Source organism: Monodelphis domestica, chromosome 1 (assembly GCF_027887165.1).
Source record: "Monodelphis domestica isolate mMonDom1 chromosome 1, mMonDom1.pri, whole genome shotgun sequence".
In the NCBI taxonomy this organism is placed as follows: Eukaryota; Metazoa; Chordata; class Mammalia; order Didelphimorphia; family Didelphidae; genus Monodelphis; species Monodelphis domestica.
In genome coordinates, this window is record NC_077227.1 from 381,959,968 (window position 1) to 381,978,998 (window position 19,031).

The 19,031-nt window shown below is 36.9% G+C and overlaps 1 pseudogene; it reads left to right on the forward strand.

Moving 5' to 3' along the window:
- Positions 1-18,191, forward strand: part of LOC100620034 (40S ribosomal protein S3a-like) — a 43,856-nt pseudogene extending 25,665 nt beyond the window's left edge.
- The last annotated feature ends 840 nt before the right edge of the window (positions 18,192-19,031 follow it).

Here is a 19,031-nt window from a genome sequence, read left to right on the forward strand (position 1 = left end):
TAAGGTGGGGATTAGGGGGACTGATTAAAAGCAAAATACAGTGGAATTGCTTGTTGGTTACAGAAGGGGGGGGTGGAAGGAGAGGAGGGAATGAACATGAATTATGTAACCATTGAAAAATATTCAAAATTAATTAAATAAATGAACTTAATTTAAAAAATAATATCTCTCTATCACATACAAAAAAAGAATCAATACTTAGTATTGATTCCAAGGCAAAAAATGGCAAAGCCTGGGGCTGTGAATGGAGTTCAAATAACTTTCCTAGAGTTACACAGTTGGAAGGGTCTGAGGCCAGATTTAAATTCAGGAAATACTCCCCACCACCACCTCAACCTTGTTTCAAACTGAGTCACCTAGGTGTCCCCAAAATAGGTTTATTTTTTTCAGATGATTAAAGAAAAAGGAAAAGAAATTATATGTTTTAAAATATTTATAGCAACTCTTTTTGTGCTGGCCAAGAACTGGAAACTGAGGGAATACTCATTGTTTGAGGAATGGCTGAACAAGTTGTGGTATGTGGTTATAATGGAATACTGCTGTGCTATAAGAAATGGCAAACAAGATGCACAAAAACCTGGAAAGTCTTATCTGAATTGATGCAAAGTGAAGGAAGCATAACCAGGTAATCATAGTACACAGTAACAACAATAATCTGTGATGATCAGTGTGAATGACTTCACTGTTATCAATAAGGCAAGTCTCTAGGACAACTGCAAGGGACTCATGAAAAAGGATATCTCTGCCATAGAGAGATCACATGGTGGCCAAATGTAGATTGAAATATACCATTCTTTATTTCCTCCATGAGTTTTTCTCTAGTGCAAATAATATGTATCTTGTTTCATAATATGACAAACATGGAAATGTGTAATATGTGATAATATGTGCATAGCCTATATCTTACTACCTGCCCTCTTGGGAAGGGTAGAGGGAGAAGTGAAAAATGAGACATTTCTAGACATAAAAATGTGAAAATATGTTTCTCTTGGATTAGTGTATTTATTTTAATTTATTACATGTTTACAACAACAAAAAAGAATAATGTAGACAAAAAATAACCAGATTTATAAAGACAAAAGTTATTGTGACCTTAGACTAAATTAAGAGAGACATACTGTACAGAAAAAGGCAGATGACAATTCTGCTGTATTCTCATGGAATGTACCCAATGAAGCACTACCAAGATGATAAAGGGCCTGAAAATCATGCCATGAGAAGATTGGTGAAAGAAACTAAAGGCTACTTAACTTGAAGAAGAGAAACTTTGGGTGGTAGTTTGGAGGAGGAAGGGAATAAAATAGTTACTATATGCAGATAGTTGAAGTGTTCTATTTAGAAAAATCACATCAGGTGGAAGATGGGGAGATATATTTTGGTTGAATATAAATTCAATAAACATTTATCATAATGGGGATACAAAGACAATTCCTATCCCTGAAGAATTTCAATGTCATGGGAGAAGATAATGGATCAAAAAGAAGTTGATAAGGAGTAGGAATGGGGGAGCTCCTTGAGGTCTGTAGAATGTAAACAAAACAGAAATGATGATGAAAAATGAAATGTAACTTGAAAACTTTTGAATCCTCTATAAATATGGAAGTCTTTGAGAAGAGTATATGGCTCTATCCTCTCGCCTTTTAATTAGAGGGGAGAGGCAATGGAGGGAATTGAGAAGGTATTCGAAATTGAGTCAATCTGCATGGTAATGAGATTTCAGGTTATCAATTCAACTTTCCTAAAAGGAAAAGTGTTAAAATTTTCAGTAATCGTAAAGTAGAAAGCAGTGACTTCAAAGATTATTGATTTCTCCTTACCGGATATCATCTGGATGAATCTGAATGACCACTTGTAAAAGATGTCATAGAAGGGATTTCCATTAAGGTGAGAGTCTATTCTATAGGAATTTATGACTCCTACAAAGCATGGACTATGATTACATATCAGCTGGCATCAATAGAGAGCAGAAGAATCAGTTTGTCATGCTGTTTCAGTCTACCATAGAGATTCTCAACCTTTTATTGTTTCAAAGACCCCTTTGGCAGTCTGGGAAATTCTATGAACCTCTCTTTAGAATGACTTGTTACTTATACTCATAATGTTAAGGAAATGTTAAATTTGTTAGAAGTCAGTGAGTAATCATATGATATTTTTTTTCTTTTCTATTTCATAGATTCCCATGAAATATATCAATAGATCCCTAAGGACTATAGAGTATAGGTCAAGAACTCCTAGTTTACCACAAATTGGTTGACATAGCTATTGTGATTTGATTGTTTCAGTCATTTCCAACTCAGTGATCTCATTTGGAATTATTTTGGCAAAGATACTGAAATGGTTTTCATTTCCTTCTCTAGCTCAATTTATATATGAGTAAAGTGAGGCAAATAGGGTTAAGTGACTTGCCCAGTGTCACACAACTAATAAGTATTTCACATGGTGGCATTATATTTATCTGGTCCATGTTCTTATTTTTAATTCAATTTTTAACTTTTTTACATTAATACATTTTTTAAAGAATCTTTTCAGACATTTTGTGAACCATGTTCTTTTTCTCCCTCCCACCTCTTCCCTGAGATAGTAGGTAATAGTGTTTGTTGTATATGTGTTATCATATAATATATATTTCCATGTTCATCATGTGGTGAAAGAAGAACAATTCATGAAGGATATAAAGTAAAGAATGATATGCTTCAATCTTGCCTTCAGACTCCATAAATTTCTTCTACAGCTGTGAATAGCCTTTTTCATCATGTGTCCCTTGGGATTGTTCTGAATTCTTGCATTGCTGCTAGTAGTCAATTCATTAACAATTGTTGTTACTGTATATTCACCCTTTATTTTTCAATCATGCATCCATTTTGGCTTTGCCTTGTTTCTGTTATATTTTTTTTATGTTTTCCTTGCAGTTTTTGTTGAATAGTGAGGTCTTCCAAAGCCTGGATCTTTGGTTTTGTCAAACACTAGGTTATTATGGCCATTTATTTCTATGTGTTAAGTGTCTAATCTTTTTCAATGATCCACTATTCTATCTCTTGTTCAATACTAGATTGTTTTGACGGTTGCCACTTTATGATACAGTTTGAGATGCAGTACAGTTAAGCCACCTTCCTTCATATTTTTCTCATTAATTCCCTTGATATTCTTGGCCTTCTGTTCTTCCAAATTAGGGTTAGGGTTAGGGTTAGAATGGAAAGGATGAAATAAAAGAGCCTTTGATACATTGACACCGAGTTCAAGATTTTTTTGAGTAGGGGGTCATTTCTCTCAGTAATCAAGATAGATATCATAGTACAACTCCTTGAAGACTTCCAAGGATAGGAAATTAGCAACTTCTCTTCAACTCTAGGTATGTTTATTAAATGTTTTCTAGGTCTATATTGATATTGATGTATTTAAAAGAGGAGAAGCATGGATGACATGTGACCATAAAAGAATATTGCATCAGTTAAGATAAACCCTCATTTCACTAAGGTCATTATGTCCTCTTAAAAAGATATTTGCCCTCATTATTTTTTCTCACTCCAGCTTTGAGCCAAACTACAAACTTTTTCCTGCCCCTAAGCTGATCCCTTGGATTGGACTATCTTCTTAAGTCTAACTTGACTTTTTGTTTAACATCTTTCAACATGACTTTGGTTCCTAGTCACTTTTATTAGGAAAATTTCTTTCCTTAGACTCAATTAATTTACTTGTAGACATTAGTGCATGGATTTGATAGTTGACTTTTAATGTTCCTAGAGTATTTGAAATATTTTATGCAGCAGAAGGAAACCAGTTTTCTAAAATAAATGAGTTCGTGTATATTCTTGAGATGACCTAGCAGTTTTTACTCAAAAATGCATTTTTTCTCTTCTGAATTCAGTAAATGGATTTAACTTACCTTATTTCAGCAAATTTCTAGGCAGATGCCAGCAGTGATCCTATCAAAGAAAAGAAGAAATAGGTTACAGTGTTCTCTACCTATGGGAAGAATTAATTTTGTTTTCTGTTCCAGTCCCATACATATTTTATGAACATATGTGTGTGTGCACGTGTGCCATGCATTCAGCAATCTTGTTTTATGAAACCCCAAATTTACACTTGCTTCCTGGAAAATTGTTTTCAAGAAACCCCCAAACTGAACAATAAACCATCAGGGACTCAAAAGCACCCTGGATATGAGTGGCAGATATAGTTAAATCTTAAATATCCTTTTTGTCTTCTTAGTTTCTTATTGTATTTAGGGTGCTGCCAGCTATCCTAGCCTCAGACTACAACTTCATTCCCAAGCCTTCTTGTAACCACTCAGTTGTTCTTCATTTTCTATAAGATATAAATATATACCCAAGGTTTTTAGTTTGATGGAAATTCTCATTCTTGATGTTTTTACCAGAGACAGTATTCCCAGAGTCTCAGAGCTGGGGTGACTTTGTGTTGTGTGTGTGTGATTCTGTGTGGGAGTGTAAGGGGTAAATTTAGGGGTTATTGACTGAATATGTTATACTAGTGGTCACCAGGGGTTAATTCAAATCCCAATAAAAATACTCAAGTCAGTTTGGGAATTTTATGGTGGTTTAATTACTATAGAGGGAAGGAATTAAGAAGAAGAGAAATGGGTATAAGATTTCTCCAGCCTAGCCTAATCCAAGGGAAGTCCAGAGAACTCAGCCATGAGGCCTCTTCAGAAGATTAGGGGCTTCCTAAAAGGATAGTGTTTTGGAAGGCAAAGGAAAAAGGAATCAACCTAAACCACTCACCCAGCACACTAAGAACTTCTCTCAGTCACTTCACTGGCAAGCCGCAAAACCCCCCAAAACCCGACAAGAGCTACAAGCATGCCAAATGCAGCCCAGCACTCCCCACATTGCTGACAGAGACCAACATCTCAGTGAGTGAGAGTGAGAGCCAGAGCCATGTCTCTGTGAAAAAACCTGGAGAGAGGAAGAGACGTGAAATATATAGACTATTTTGTACATCACTTCCTGCATCTCACATGTACCAATGGTAACTTAAGCTTAACTTAGGACAGCCCAGGGGGTCTGTCAGTTGTTTCTTGTCACTTGCTAGCACATGTCTGTCATAGGCTATCCTTCTCAACACTTAATCTTTAAGTAGGGGTGGAATACATTCCTGGTTGCTAGACTAAACTGGGTGGAGTAAATCTAAAATTCACAGTAGCCATAAAAGCATTCTTAAAGACATGTCCTTTTGTAACTGCTTTGGTGGCTCTATGTATTTTAGGTTGACACAGGTATTTAAGATGTGTGCATATATGCTAAACATTTCTCTTTGTGCATACAATGCATAGACATATGAATATACATATTATTTTCAGTTTCATGTTTGTATACATTTGTTTCTAGAACCATTCCTTCCTATGAGTTATAATTCTAATGCACTGATAGATGTTAGTCATAAACTCTTAATGAATACTGGAGTTTTCTCTATATATCCTCTTGGAATGAAAGTCCAGGTTCCATTGGAGAACCCCAAGTCTCTAGAGGAATTCCAGGTCAAGAAGAGTACAAGAGTAACAGCACCTCGATCCTGGTCCCCAGGAATTCTCATGGCTGAAGAAAGCTGACCTGGGGCAACCAAAGAGACAACTGCATGAACAAAGCATTTTCTGAGAGAAATATTTCCTTCTCTTTTAGGTGCATTTCCCCATATCTTCTAATAAGGGTTTTAGCACCTTCTCTTTCATCTCAAACATCACTAGATTCTCTGAGATATGAAACTCACCCTCCTTTATGGTCAGAGCTTAATATGTCATCAACAATGTATACCTGTGTTTCTACCCCAGTCACCAAGGCACCTTATAAGGGAATGCTACCTAATTCTCTTTGGTTATCCCTCTCCCCACCTTCCTTTCCCAGTCATCTAGGCTCTATTCCTTTAAGGTGTAAAAATCCTGGACCCCTTCTCCTCAAGGAGGCAAACTTCACCTGCACCTGCCTCCTGGCCATTCACTCAATAAAGTTCTCTATTTTTAAAGATTTGTCAGAGCCTAGTAATTCTCTAAGAGGGTACCCTTCTAAATGAGATTTCAGGCTCTCCTACAATTATCTCTCCTTTTCTCCCTCCCTCCAGCTCTCCTTTTTTTCTCTGTCTTTTCTTTCCTTTTTCCACTCCTCTCTCATCATCCATATCTGTATATGTAACACACCCACATAGTCTTTACTAGTTGTGAAATCCTATACACATACAATATGTAATATTATATTACAATATTATATGATGTTTAATAATATAATACAATGTATTTAAATATACAATTTATAATCAAAATGATATGCCTACACATATTTTACATATATATTTTTTCTCTCAAACATACATGTATTACCTTCTCACATACTATTCCTGGGTTCTAAAGGCTAAACCATCAAAGTATAAGCTATGTATGTTGGTTCTTACCAATCTAGAAAGGTTTGGGGCAGGTTCTGAGTCACCAGTTTCTTGTAGGTTACACAAAGCTAAGAGAAGCTTGTTATCAGAGGCTTACAATTTATTTCCATTTGGCTATAGCAATTCCTCCTGAAAATCCATTAAAGCTTCCAAGACAAATGGGAAGGTCTATTACCTGCATTGTTGGGGGCTTCGAGGATGCTGTTAAAATCACAGACGCTTGAAGAATGGTATAAATGCATATAAAAGGAAGAGATGTCCTCATTTTCCTTTAGATGTCCTTGTCTCCGAAATTGGTACTGGGCAGCATGGTCGTACAGTGGACAGAGCACTGGGCCTGGAGTCAGGAAGACCGGAGTTCAAATCCAGTCTCAGATACATATTAGCTGTGTGACCTGGGTGAATCACTTGACCTTGTTGGCTTCAATTTCCTCATCTGACAAATAAACTGGAGAAGGAAATGGCAAACCCCTCCAGTATTTTTGCCAACAAAACTTCAAATGGGGTCCTGAAAAATAAGATACAAATGAAATGACTGAACCCCAATGCCACCACGAACTTGGAAATTAGGTGGTGACCCCTTCTGGGCTTCAGTTCTGTTTTGTTTTGTTTTCTTTGCTTACTTAGGACTAGGCTGGTGATTTCACTGGGAACTCAGGGGTGAGGAAACTCTTTGAAAGAAAGCAGGTCACTATATGCTCAGTAACTTAAGGTTTTAGGGAACTGCCCAAGGCAAACTGAGAGATTAAAAGGTCTTCCTCTGGGGAATGTGTCCAGGGGATTTGAAACCAGTTCTTTCTAGCCTACAGGCTAGTTGTCTTTTTACTATGCTTTCTATTTCAATTTATCCATTAGTTTTATCCATTAGTTAAATCAGGAGATTAGACTAAATAATTTCTAAACCTGTTTCTAGACTAATATTTCATGCTTTATAATTCTTGGGTTCCTTCCAGTTACATTGATCTGGGATCTCAAGTTACGTCTATGCATTCTGCTCTAGCACAATCCAGTTCACTAGCATAAATGTGCTGATCTTAAGGGAAACCAAAACAGGGAGGGGAGAAATTCATCCTCTCTTTATTAAGTATCTCCCTAAAATGGAAAACCCTCTCCAAGGCAATTGCAAACAAATGTCATGAATAATTCATTCTGCCTAATTTCACACTATTTCAGCTGCCTTTACTAGCTTCTAATTAGCTTGTGCAAGTTATTTAAGGAACAGAAAATTGCAGTTTAAACTCAGGTAAAGGGAAACTGCCTTACTTTAAAACCAACAATAATAATAATTAATAATAATAACCTTAAAAGACCTTTGTTGGGCACCAGCTGTGCCTGATGGGTGTCCCAGAGAGGCTGATTAGGAAAAGCTTTTAGGGTCAGAAATAGAATTTAAGTCTATCAAAGCAGCCATTCTCCATGGGCTACCAGTTCTTGAGCTTCTGTGAAAATCTGGCTGGAGGTGGAGGTTAAATCAATACTGACTTAAATCAGGTAAAAAGGGAAAGAGCAGACATTCTAAGCATAAGGAATATCATGAATGAAAGGATTAGATTTTAAACTCCTAGAGGATTAAAGCCCTGCCTTCAAAGATCACAGAGGTAAAAGCATCTCATATTTTTCTCATCTAATTCTTTCCTTTAAAAGGAACTTCTTCCAGGACATCATCAAAGAATGGACATGGAATATTTACTTAAAAACATCTAGTGAAGGGAAGGGTAGTTCATTACAATTAACTATTCAAAAAACTTAATTGAGTGAAAGAAGAAAGAGTCATTCATCAGTGAAAGATATCTTTCTGGAGTGGAGAATTTTATACATATACATATATATATATATATATATATATATATATATATATATATATATATAAGTCATTGATACAAGCAGAAGAATGGAGTGGTAAGAATCTAAGAGAAGTGTTCCTAGAACTTGACACCAAGGGAAATTTGAGCTGTTATACACTGAAGCACATATTTTTATAAATGTTACTACTTTGGTGTAGCTGGGTGGGGCAATGGATAAAGTGCTGGGTTTGGAATCAGGAAAACTCATCTTTCTGAGTTCAAATCTGACATCATTTACTAGCTGTGTGACCCTGGGCAACTCTATTTGCCTCAGTTCCTCATCTGTAAAATGAGCTTGAGGTAGTTACATGGCTCAATGGATTGAGAGATCCAGAGAAATGGGAAGTCTTAGGTTCAAATCTAGCCTCAGATACTTCTTAACTATGTGATCCTAGGAAAGTCACCTAACCTCAGTTGTCCAGCCCTCACAGTTCTGCCTTGGAATCAATACTTAGAATTGATTCTAAGACAGAAGGTAAGGGTTTTCAAAAAGCTAGAGAAGGAAATGGCAAACCACTCTGGTATCTTTGCTAAGAAAATCACAAAATTGGGTCATCAAGAGTTGGATGCAGACTTCCGGGTAATCATGGCTGCAATCTAGACGCCGCACTTTCCTCTCCCCAGCACCGAACGAAATAGACTACATCAAAGGAGCATAAAATCACCTTTGGAGGAACAGAAGGACTCCCCAGTACCCCACAGAGGCAAAGGTACGTGGGGCTTGAACATTTCCACACTAAAATAAGAAGGAAAAGCTTGCACAGAAAAGTGAACTGAGCCGCCCTTCCCCCACCCCACCTCCCCCACTAAACCAGAGTGAGCTACCTGAGCGCTCACCAGGACAGCGAGTGAGTGGGGAGCGTCTCTGTCTGGGGGGGCACTCCAGGGTCCTTGGGATCTGGGGACTGCCAGGAAAAAACGTCTCAGGGCGCTTTCACTGGAGAAGCCAGCGGAGCTGTACTTGGGGCGGGCTGCGCTGAACAAGGCGCACGGATTATCTGGGCGGAGCTGAATACCTGGGCTCGGAGGCTGGGAAGAACTAGTCTGAAGCAACCTAAATTCACAGAAAAACCACTCTTATAACCCAGACCCCAGACCAAAAAGGAAAGGGAAATAAAACCACCAAAGGGATGGCTCACATGGCCCAAAATCAAGCCTCCAGGAAGAAAGGGAAAAAAGTGACTATTGAAAACTTTTATGGTGGAAGTACCCAAGGGAAAGAGGAGAATGAAGAGGAAATCCAAAAAAATTCAGAACACGCCTCCCAAAATGGAAACTATCAACAAGCTCTGGAAGATCTCAAACTGGAACTTATCCAAAAGATGGAAACCTTCTGGAAAGAAAAATGGGAGAAAGAGATCAGCTGTCTGACAGATAAGACTGCTCAATTGGAAAAAGAACTCGAAGCAGCCAATACAAGGGCAGACAAGGCTGAAAAGCAAATCCAGTCCCTAATGACCAGAATTAAGGACCTCGAAGAAAGTGAGATGATAAAACAGCAAGAATCAATAAAGCAAACCCAAACAATTAATGAATTGGAAGAAAACAGAAAATATCTCACTGAGAAGGTCACGGACCTGGAGAACAGAGGAAGACGAGAAAATCTCCGTATCATCGGTCTCCCAGAAAAACCAGAGGTAAACAACAAATTGGATTTTATTCTAGAGGAGATTATAAAAGAAAATTGCCCCCACGTTCTGGAGCAAGGGGGCAAAATAGAAATAGAGAGGATTCATAGAACACCTTCTATACTAAATCCCCAAAAGACAACGCCTAGGAATGTAATTGCCAAATTCAAGAGTTTCCAAGTAAAGGAGAAAATCCTACAAGAAGCCAAGAAGAAGAGCTTCAGATATAAGGGGGCTCCCATAAGGATCACACAGGACTTAGCGGCTAACACACTAAGAGACCGCAAAGCATGGAACACGATATTTAGAAAGGCAAGAGAGCTGGGTCTCCAACCAAGAATCAACTACCCAGCAAAATTGACTATATACTTCCAGGGGAAAGTATGGGCATTCAACAAAATAGAAGATTTCCAAGCATTTGCTAAGAAAAGACCAGAGCTCTGTGGAAAGTTCGATATCCAAGCACAGAAAGCAAGAGAAACATGAAAAGGTAAATATGAAAGAAAGGGAAAAGGAGATAAATCTTATCTTTCTCTTTAAGTCAAACTCTCTTCTATAAGGACTACATTTACATCTAATTATATATATTAATATGTGGGGAAAATGTTTTGTGTAACTCTCATAAATTGTATCATCATAAGAGTAGTTAGAAGAAACATGCATAGGGAAAGATTGGGGAATCAAGAAGATTTGGGGAAAGTTGGGGCAAAAAAAGGAAAAGGGAGGGGGGAACCGTGATAATACTAAGATTAACTTCAAGAAATAGGGGGGGGAATCAATAGAATAAACTTTCCCATATAAAGATACACATGGGAAGGGGAGGGGAAGAACTCTCATATGAGAAGGAGAGGAAGAGAGCGTGAAGTGGAAGTACTTAAACCTTACTCTCAGTGAAATCAAATCTGAGAGGGAAGAACATCTAGATCCAGTGGGATCCTGATTTCTATCTTATCCATTAGGGCAAGAAAGAAAGGAAAATTAAGGAGGGGGAGGGGGGAGGGAGCACAAAAAGGGAGGGAAGGAGAGGGGGGAGGGGAAGGGAGCATAAAAAGGGACGGGCTAGAAAGGGAAGCATCTCAAGGGAGGGGACTAGGGGGACCGACCTAAAGTAAATCACTGGTTCAAAAGGAGAAAGCTAAAGAAGAAAGGTCAGAACTAGGGGAAGACATCAAAATGCCAGCGAATCCACAAATAACAATCATAACTTTGAACGTGAATGGGATGAACTCACCCATAAAACGCAGACAAATAGCAGACTGGATTAGAACACAAAACCCTACCATATGTTGCCTTCAAGAAACACATATGAGACGGGTTGACACTCACAAGGTTAGAATTAAAGGTTGGAGTAAGACCTTTTGGGCCTCAACCGATAGAAAGAAGGCAGGAGTTGCAATCATGATATCTGATAAAGCCAAAGTACAAATAGACCTGATCAAAAGGGACAGGGAAGGTAAATATATTCTGCTAAAAGGAAGTATAGACAATGAGGAAATATCACTAATCAACATGTATGCACCAAATGGTATAGCATCCAAATTTTTAATAGAGAAACTAGGAGAATTGAAGGAGGAATTAGACAGTAAAACCATATTAGTGGGAGACTTGAACCAACCACTATCAAATTTAGATAAATCAAATCAAAAAATAAATAAGAAAGAGGTAAAAGAGGTGAATGAAATCTTAGAAAAATTAGAATTAATAGACATATGGAGAAAAATAAATAGGGACAAAAAAGAATACACCTTCTTTTCAGCACCACATGGCACATTCACAAAAATAGATCATACACTAGGTCATAGAAACATGGCACTTAAATGCAGAAAAGCAGAAATATTAACTGCAGCCTTTTCAGATCACAAGGCAATTAAAATATTGATCGGCAAGGGTACATGGAGACCCAAATCAAAAATTAATTGGAAATTAAATAACATGATACTCCAAAATCATTTAGTTAGAGAAGAAATCATAGAAACAATTAACAATTTCGTTGAAGAAAATGACAACGGCGAAACATCCTTTCAAACCTTATGGGATGCAGCCAAGGCAGTACTTAGAGGAAAATTCATATCCCTGAGTGCATATATTAACAAATTAGGGAGGACAGAGACCAAGGAATTGGAAATGCAAATCAAAAAACTTGAGAATGAACAAATTAAAAACCCCCAGAAGAAAACCATACTAGAGATCCTAAAAATTAAGGGAGAAATTAATAAAATAGAAAGTGACAGAACTATTGAGCTAATAAACAAGACTAGAAGCTGGTACTTTGAAAAAACAGACAAAATAGACAAAGTACTGGTTAATTTAATTAAAAAAAGGAAAGAAGAAAGGCAAATTAATAGCATCAAGGATGAAAAGGGGGATCTCACCTCAAATGAAGAGGAAATTAAGGCAATCATTAAAAACTACTTTGCCCAACTATATGGCAATAAATTTACCAATCTAGGTGATATGGATGAATATTTACAAAAATATAAATTGCCTAGACTAACAGAAGAAGAAATAGTTTTCTTAAATAATCCCATATCAGAAATTGAAATCCATCAAGCCATCAAAGAACTGCCTAAGAAAAAATCCCCAGGGCCTGATGGATTCACCAGTGAATTCTATCAAACATTCAGAGAACAGTTAACCCCAATATTACACAAACTATTCGACATAATAAGCAAAGAGGGAGTCCTACCAAACTCCTTTTATGACACAAGCATGGTACTAATTCCAAAGCCAGGCAGGCCAAAAACAGAGAAAGAAAACTATAGGCCAATCTCCCTAATGAATATAGATGCAAAAATCTTAAATAGGATACTAGCAAAAAGACTCCAGCAAGTGATTAGAAGGGTCATCCACCATGATCAAGTAGGATTCATACCAGGGATGCAGGGCTGGTTCAACATTAGGAAAACTATCCACATAATTGACCACATCAACAAGCAAACCAACAAGAATCACATGATTATCTCAATAGATGCAGAAAAAGCCTTTGATAAAATACAACACCCATTCCTACTAAAAACACTAGAAAGCATAGGAATAGAAGGGTCATTCCTAAAAATAATAAACAGTATATATCTAAAACCATCAGCTAATATCATCTGCAATGGGGATAAACTAAATCCATTCCCATTAAGATCAGGAGTGAAACAAGGATGCCCATTATCACCTCTATTATTTGACATTGTATTAGAAACACTAGCAGTAGCAATTAGAGAAGAAAAAGAAATTGAAGGCATCAAAATAGGCAAGGAGGAGACCAAATTATCACTCTTTGCAGATGACATGATGGTCTACTTAAAGAATCCTAGAGATTCAACCAAAAAGCTAATTGAAATAATCAACAACTTTAGCAAAGTTGCAGGATACAAAATAAACCCACATAAGTCATCAGCATTTCTATATAATTCCAACACAGCTCAGCAGCAAGAACTAGAAAGAGAAATCCCATTCAAAATTACCCAAGACAAAATAAAATACTTAGGAATCTATCTCCCGAGACAAACACAGGATCTATATGAACACAACTACAAAACACTTTCCACACAACTAAAACTAGACTTGAACAATTGGAAGAACATTAACTGCTCATGGGTAGGACGAGCCAATATAATAAAAATGACCATCCTACCTAAACTCATCTATCTATTTAGTGCCATACCCATGGAACTCCCAAAAATTTTTTTTACTGATTTAGAAAAAAACATAACAAAGTTCATTTGGAAAAACAAAAGATCAAGGATACCCAGGGAATTAATGAAAAAAAATACAAAGGAAGGGGGTCTTGCAGTCCCAGATCTCAGACTATATTATAAAGCAGCGGTCATCAAAACAATTTGGTACTGGCTAAGAGACAGAAAGGAGGATCAGTGGAATAGACTGGGGGCAAGCAACCTCAGCAAGACAGTATATGACAAACCCAAAGATCCCAGCTTTTGGGACAAAAACCCACTATTTCATAAAAACTGTTGGGAAAATTGGAGGACAGTGTGGGAAAGATTAGGCTTAGATCAACACCTCACACCCTACACCAAGATAAATTCAAAATGGATGAATGACTTGAACATAAAGAAAGAAACTATAAGAAAATTAGGCGAACACAGAATAGTATACATGTCAGACCTTTGGGAAGGGAAATACTTCAAAACCAAGCAAGAATTAGAAAGAATTACAAAATGCAAAATAAATAATCTGGACTACATCAAATTAAAAAGTTTTTGTACAAACAAAACCAATGTAACCAAAATCAGAAGGGTAGCAACAAATTGGGAAACAATCTTCATAAAAACCTCTGACAAGGGTTTAATTACTAAAATTTATAAAGAACTAAATCAATTGTACAAAAAATCAAGCCATTCTCCAATTGACAAATGGGCAAGGGACATGAACAGGCAATTCTCAGCCAAAGAAATCAAAACTATTAATAAGCACATGAAAAAGTGCTCTACATCTCTTATAATCAGAGAGATGCAAATCAAAACAACTCTGAGGTATCATCTCACACCTAGCAGATTGGCTAACATGACAGCTATGCAAAGTAATGAATGCTGGAGGGGATGTGGCAAAGTGGGGACATTAATTCATTGCTGGTGGAGTTGTGAATTGATCCAACCATTCTGGAGGGCAATTTGGAACTATGCCCAAAGGGCGATAAAAGACTGTCTGCCCTTTGATCCAGCCATAGCACTGCTGGGCTTGTACCCCAAAGAGATAATGGACAAAAAGACTTGTACAAAAATATTCATAGCTGCGCTCTTTGTGGTGGCCAAAAATTGGAAAATGAGGGGATGCCCCTCAATTGGGGAATGGCTAAACAAATTGTGGTATATGTTGGTGATGGAATATTATTGTGCTAAAAGGAATAATAAAGTGGAGGAATTCCATGTGAACTGGAACAACCTCCAGGAAGTGATGCAGAGCGAAAGGAGCAGAACCAGGAAAACATTATACACAGAGACTGATACATTGTGGTACAATCGAAGGTGATGGACTTCTCCATAAGTATCAATGCAATTTCCCTGAACAATCTGCAGGGATCTAAAAAAAAAAAATACTACCCACAAGCAGAGGATAAACTGTGGGAGTAAAAACACCGCTGAAAAGCAACTGCTCGACCACAGGGTTGGAGGAGATAAGACTGAGGAGAGACTCTAAATGAACACTATAATGCAAACTCCAACAACAGGGAAAAGGGTTCGAGTCAAGAACACATGTGATAACCAGTGGAATCATGCGTCGGCTATGGGAGAGGGAAAGGGGGGGGGGGGGAGGGGAGGAAAAGAAAACGATCTTTGTTTCCAGTGAATAATGTATGAAAACGACCAAATAAAATAATATTAAAACTTAAAAAAAAAAAAAAAAAAAAAGAGTTGGATGCAACTGAAATGACTGAACAACAGCTATCTCTTATATAGCAGTTTATGATAATCAATAAGGAGGTAGAAAACTATCTGTACAAAAATATTTATTGAAGCTATATTTGTAGTGTCCAAAAGGAAATAATCCATTTATCTGATGATGAGGAGTGGCAGAACAAGGATATATCAATGTAAAGAAATATCATTGAGCCATCAAAAATAACAAAAATGAAAAAGAAATCTACAAAGTGATATGGAAACCAGAAAAGCTAATGTGGGCTTGGGCTGCATGCAGAGAGACAACTTTCAGGAGAGGATAGTACTAGTCAGACCATATATGAATTCATGTGTCCATTATGAACAGCTCATTTAAAAATAAATCTGAAAAACTGACATCTGGAGATGACCAACGCAGATGACGGGCCTCAAGTTTATATACTTTTAGATTCACTGGACAAAAATGAAGACATTTAAACTTAAAAAGAATTGCCGGTGGGGTGGCTTATGGTAGTTTGCCTTAAGTGTTTGAAGGGTTGTCCTGTGGAAGATGAATTCAACCTGTTCTCTGTACTCCCAAAGGGCACAATCAGGAGCAATGGTCATATATACATCTATTCATCCAAGTTTCATCTTGGAATAATGAAAATGAAACAAACATCAACTTCCTAAAACTTTCTAACAGGCTGTTTTAAGTAGGTAGTAAGTTACTTCTTAATGTCATCTTCAAGCAAGGGCTAGATGACAACTTTTCAAATAAGCAATTGGGGTGGTATGAGACAGGGCATGTAGATTATGCATATGTTTGCAGGGGTTGTCTAAATAAATACAGCTCATGGGGAGGTATGCATGAGTATTTCTGGAATCTTGTTCTTCTCTCCATTGGATATTCCCCCTCCAGGAGAGGAACTGGAGATGAGAGTATTGGACTAGAATTATTGTATATCTGCCTACTTAAACGTGACCTGTCTAGGGGACTTGAAGGAGTTCCTCAAGACTGTTAATAGAGTATTGATTCCCTTCCCACTAGTATTAGTTGCATAAAAGACCATCACAAATAGTGAATATTAAAAAGCAAAAACAGCATAAAAGCTTATCCAAGCAAACAGTAATCAGAGAACTTAAACAGATGAGACTATGCGAGACAATAATAGAATGAATGATCACTACCACTGGGAGTGAAACTCCCCTATTTTACCCAATTGGAAATTTGCCAAAAGCTTCAGGAGGCAAACTAGAAATCTGGTACTTATGGGAGGGCAATTTTGCCTTACATATCTACCTTCCAAAAGTCTGTTCTCTTTCTTGCCCTATTTGTCCTTGAAGAGGTCTGAAATCAAGTATATCCTTTTTCTAAAAGATAAGGAAGTCCTCTCTTCTCCAAAGCTCTTATTAACTCAGCCAGTTCCTTTTCTCCTCTATGAAAATAGCATTGAGTAATCTTCCTCTATATCAATAGGGAGAGTCTTATGCAAATGACCTAGGCTTAAATACTGGTTTCATAGAGAAGGGCTTTTTTTTTTTTCCCCTAGGTAGAGCAGGGGTGTGGGTTGAACCAGATAGCTGCTAAGGTCCCTTATAGCTTTTAAATACTGAGATTCTGAAACTTACAGGGCAAAAAACATTACCTGAAGCTTATATGTATGCACAGACTGTGACTAGGTAGTTAACAGAAATGACAGTTTTTTAATCCCCAAAGAAAAAGAAACCAGAAGGTGTTGTGGAAATAAACAACATTTAAAAAAATCTTATTAAAATTAATGTGATTTTTAAAAAAAGGAAACTGAAAACCTGGAGACTAGTTGTATATATAATTATTTTAAAATTTATTTAAATATTTGGTTTTGGGGGGCAGCTGGGTAGCTCAGTGAATTGAGAGCTAGCCCTAGAGACGGGAGGTCCTAGGTTCAAATCTGGCCTCAGACACTTCCCAGCTGTGTGACCCTGGGCAAGTCACTTGACCCCCATTGCCTAGCCCTTACCACTCTTCTGCCTTGGAGCCAATACACAGTATTGACTCCAAGACGGAAGGTAAGGGTTTTAAAAAAAAAAAAATATTTGGTTTTGTTGATAATCACTAAATTTTCATTTTAAAAAGATTTTTAAAATAAATTGAAATATTACCAGGTATATGGCTCATCTGCTAGATATAAATTCCTGAGTAGGACCATTGTGGTTCACAAGAATAAGCACCAAAGTTGGCAAAAAAGAGGCCATGGAGAAAGCGGTTGATCCATTTTCAAAAATATATTGGTATGATGTCAAAGTACCAGCTGTGTTCAATACACATAATACTGCAATATTGGTAACACACTGGTCACAAGGATTCAAGGAAGGGAAATTGCCTCTGATGGGTCAAGGGTCAGTTTTCTGAAGTGATCCTTGTTGATCTGCATGATGATGTGGCTGCTTTTTGTAAAGTCAAGTTAATTACTGAAAAAAAAAGTTTTTAACTTATTCCATGGCATGGATGTTTGTTTTCTGGGACAAGATGTGCTCCATGGTCAAAAAAGTGGCAGACCATGACTGAAGCCCACATTGACATCAAAACTATGGATGACTACTCACTCCACCTCTTTTGGATTGGTTTTTGTAAAAAAAGCACGACCACCTGATCCATAAGATTTCTTATAGCCAACATAAACAAGTCCACCAAATTCATAAGAAAATAACAGAATTCATGACTTAGGAGGTATATACAGATGATCTGAAAGAAATTGCCAATAAATTGTTTCCAGACAGCACTGAAAAGACATAGAAAAAGCTTGTCAGTCCATTTGTCCTCTCCATAACATATTTCTTTGAAAATCAAAATGCTAAAGAAACCCAAATTCAAATTGAGAAAGCTAATGGTGCTGCATGATAAAGGTGGTGGCTCTGGAAAATCTTCAGGAGATGAAAAAGTCCCCAAAGTAGAAAGGGCTAATAGATATGAACCACCTGTTCAGGAATTTGCCCAAAACAACAAAATAAATAAATAAATAAAAATTGAAACATGAAAAAAATTGTCATTATGAAAAAAAAATAAACCACTGAATCATCAAGGTTTTGCTATATGCAGCTAGGTGGTGATTAATGCAATTTTGTATAATGTGAAATTCCATTTGACACCAAGTCTTATTTAATTAAAGCCAAAATTCAATTAATGTGATGCGTGTAAGCTAGAAGAGGGTTGTAATATGCCATTATTGTGGATGTGATATGTTGCTATGTACCATATTATAAACACTTATGCTAATTAAAAAAAATAAAATCCTTGACAAAATGGACAAAAAGAAGAATACTTAAGATGGTAACACTGGTGTGACAGCACAGAAAAAAGAAAGAGGCATTTCATTCATTACATTAGGGTAGAAAACATCTTTTGTCCCTTTTGGTATCCCTTTGCTTTGAACAATGCTTGGCATAATTTGGTACTTAATAAATGTTTGTTGATAACTTTAAAACAAACATTTGATGTAATTTAGTGGCATAAATGTGGTCATATTAACTCTAAAATAAGATAGTTTAGAATACCAATTAGTTCAAATAAAAGATAAAGGAAAAGTTACATCAGGTTTTTGGTTTGGGATATTTTTGTGATTTGCAAACAATTATAAGGAATAGAATGGTAATAATGCTAAAAATGAAGGGCCTTTCAGTGGTTTGGACTGAAGATTGCAATAAAAAAATGTATTGGTCTTAGCAAAGCAGTCATTTTGACAAAAGTTTCAAGTTTATTTAAAGTAGTAAAACTAAATGGAAATGAAGTGGATACTGAAGAAATTTATAGAAAGTGTTGGTTAGTTCCATCACTTAAAAAAAAATCAACTTGTTATATA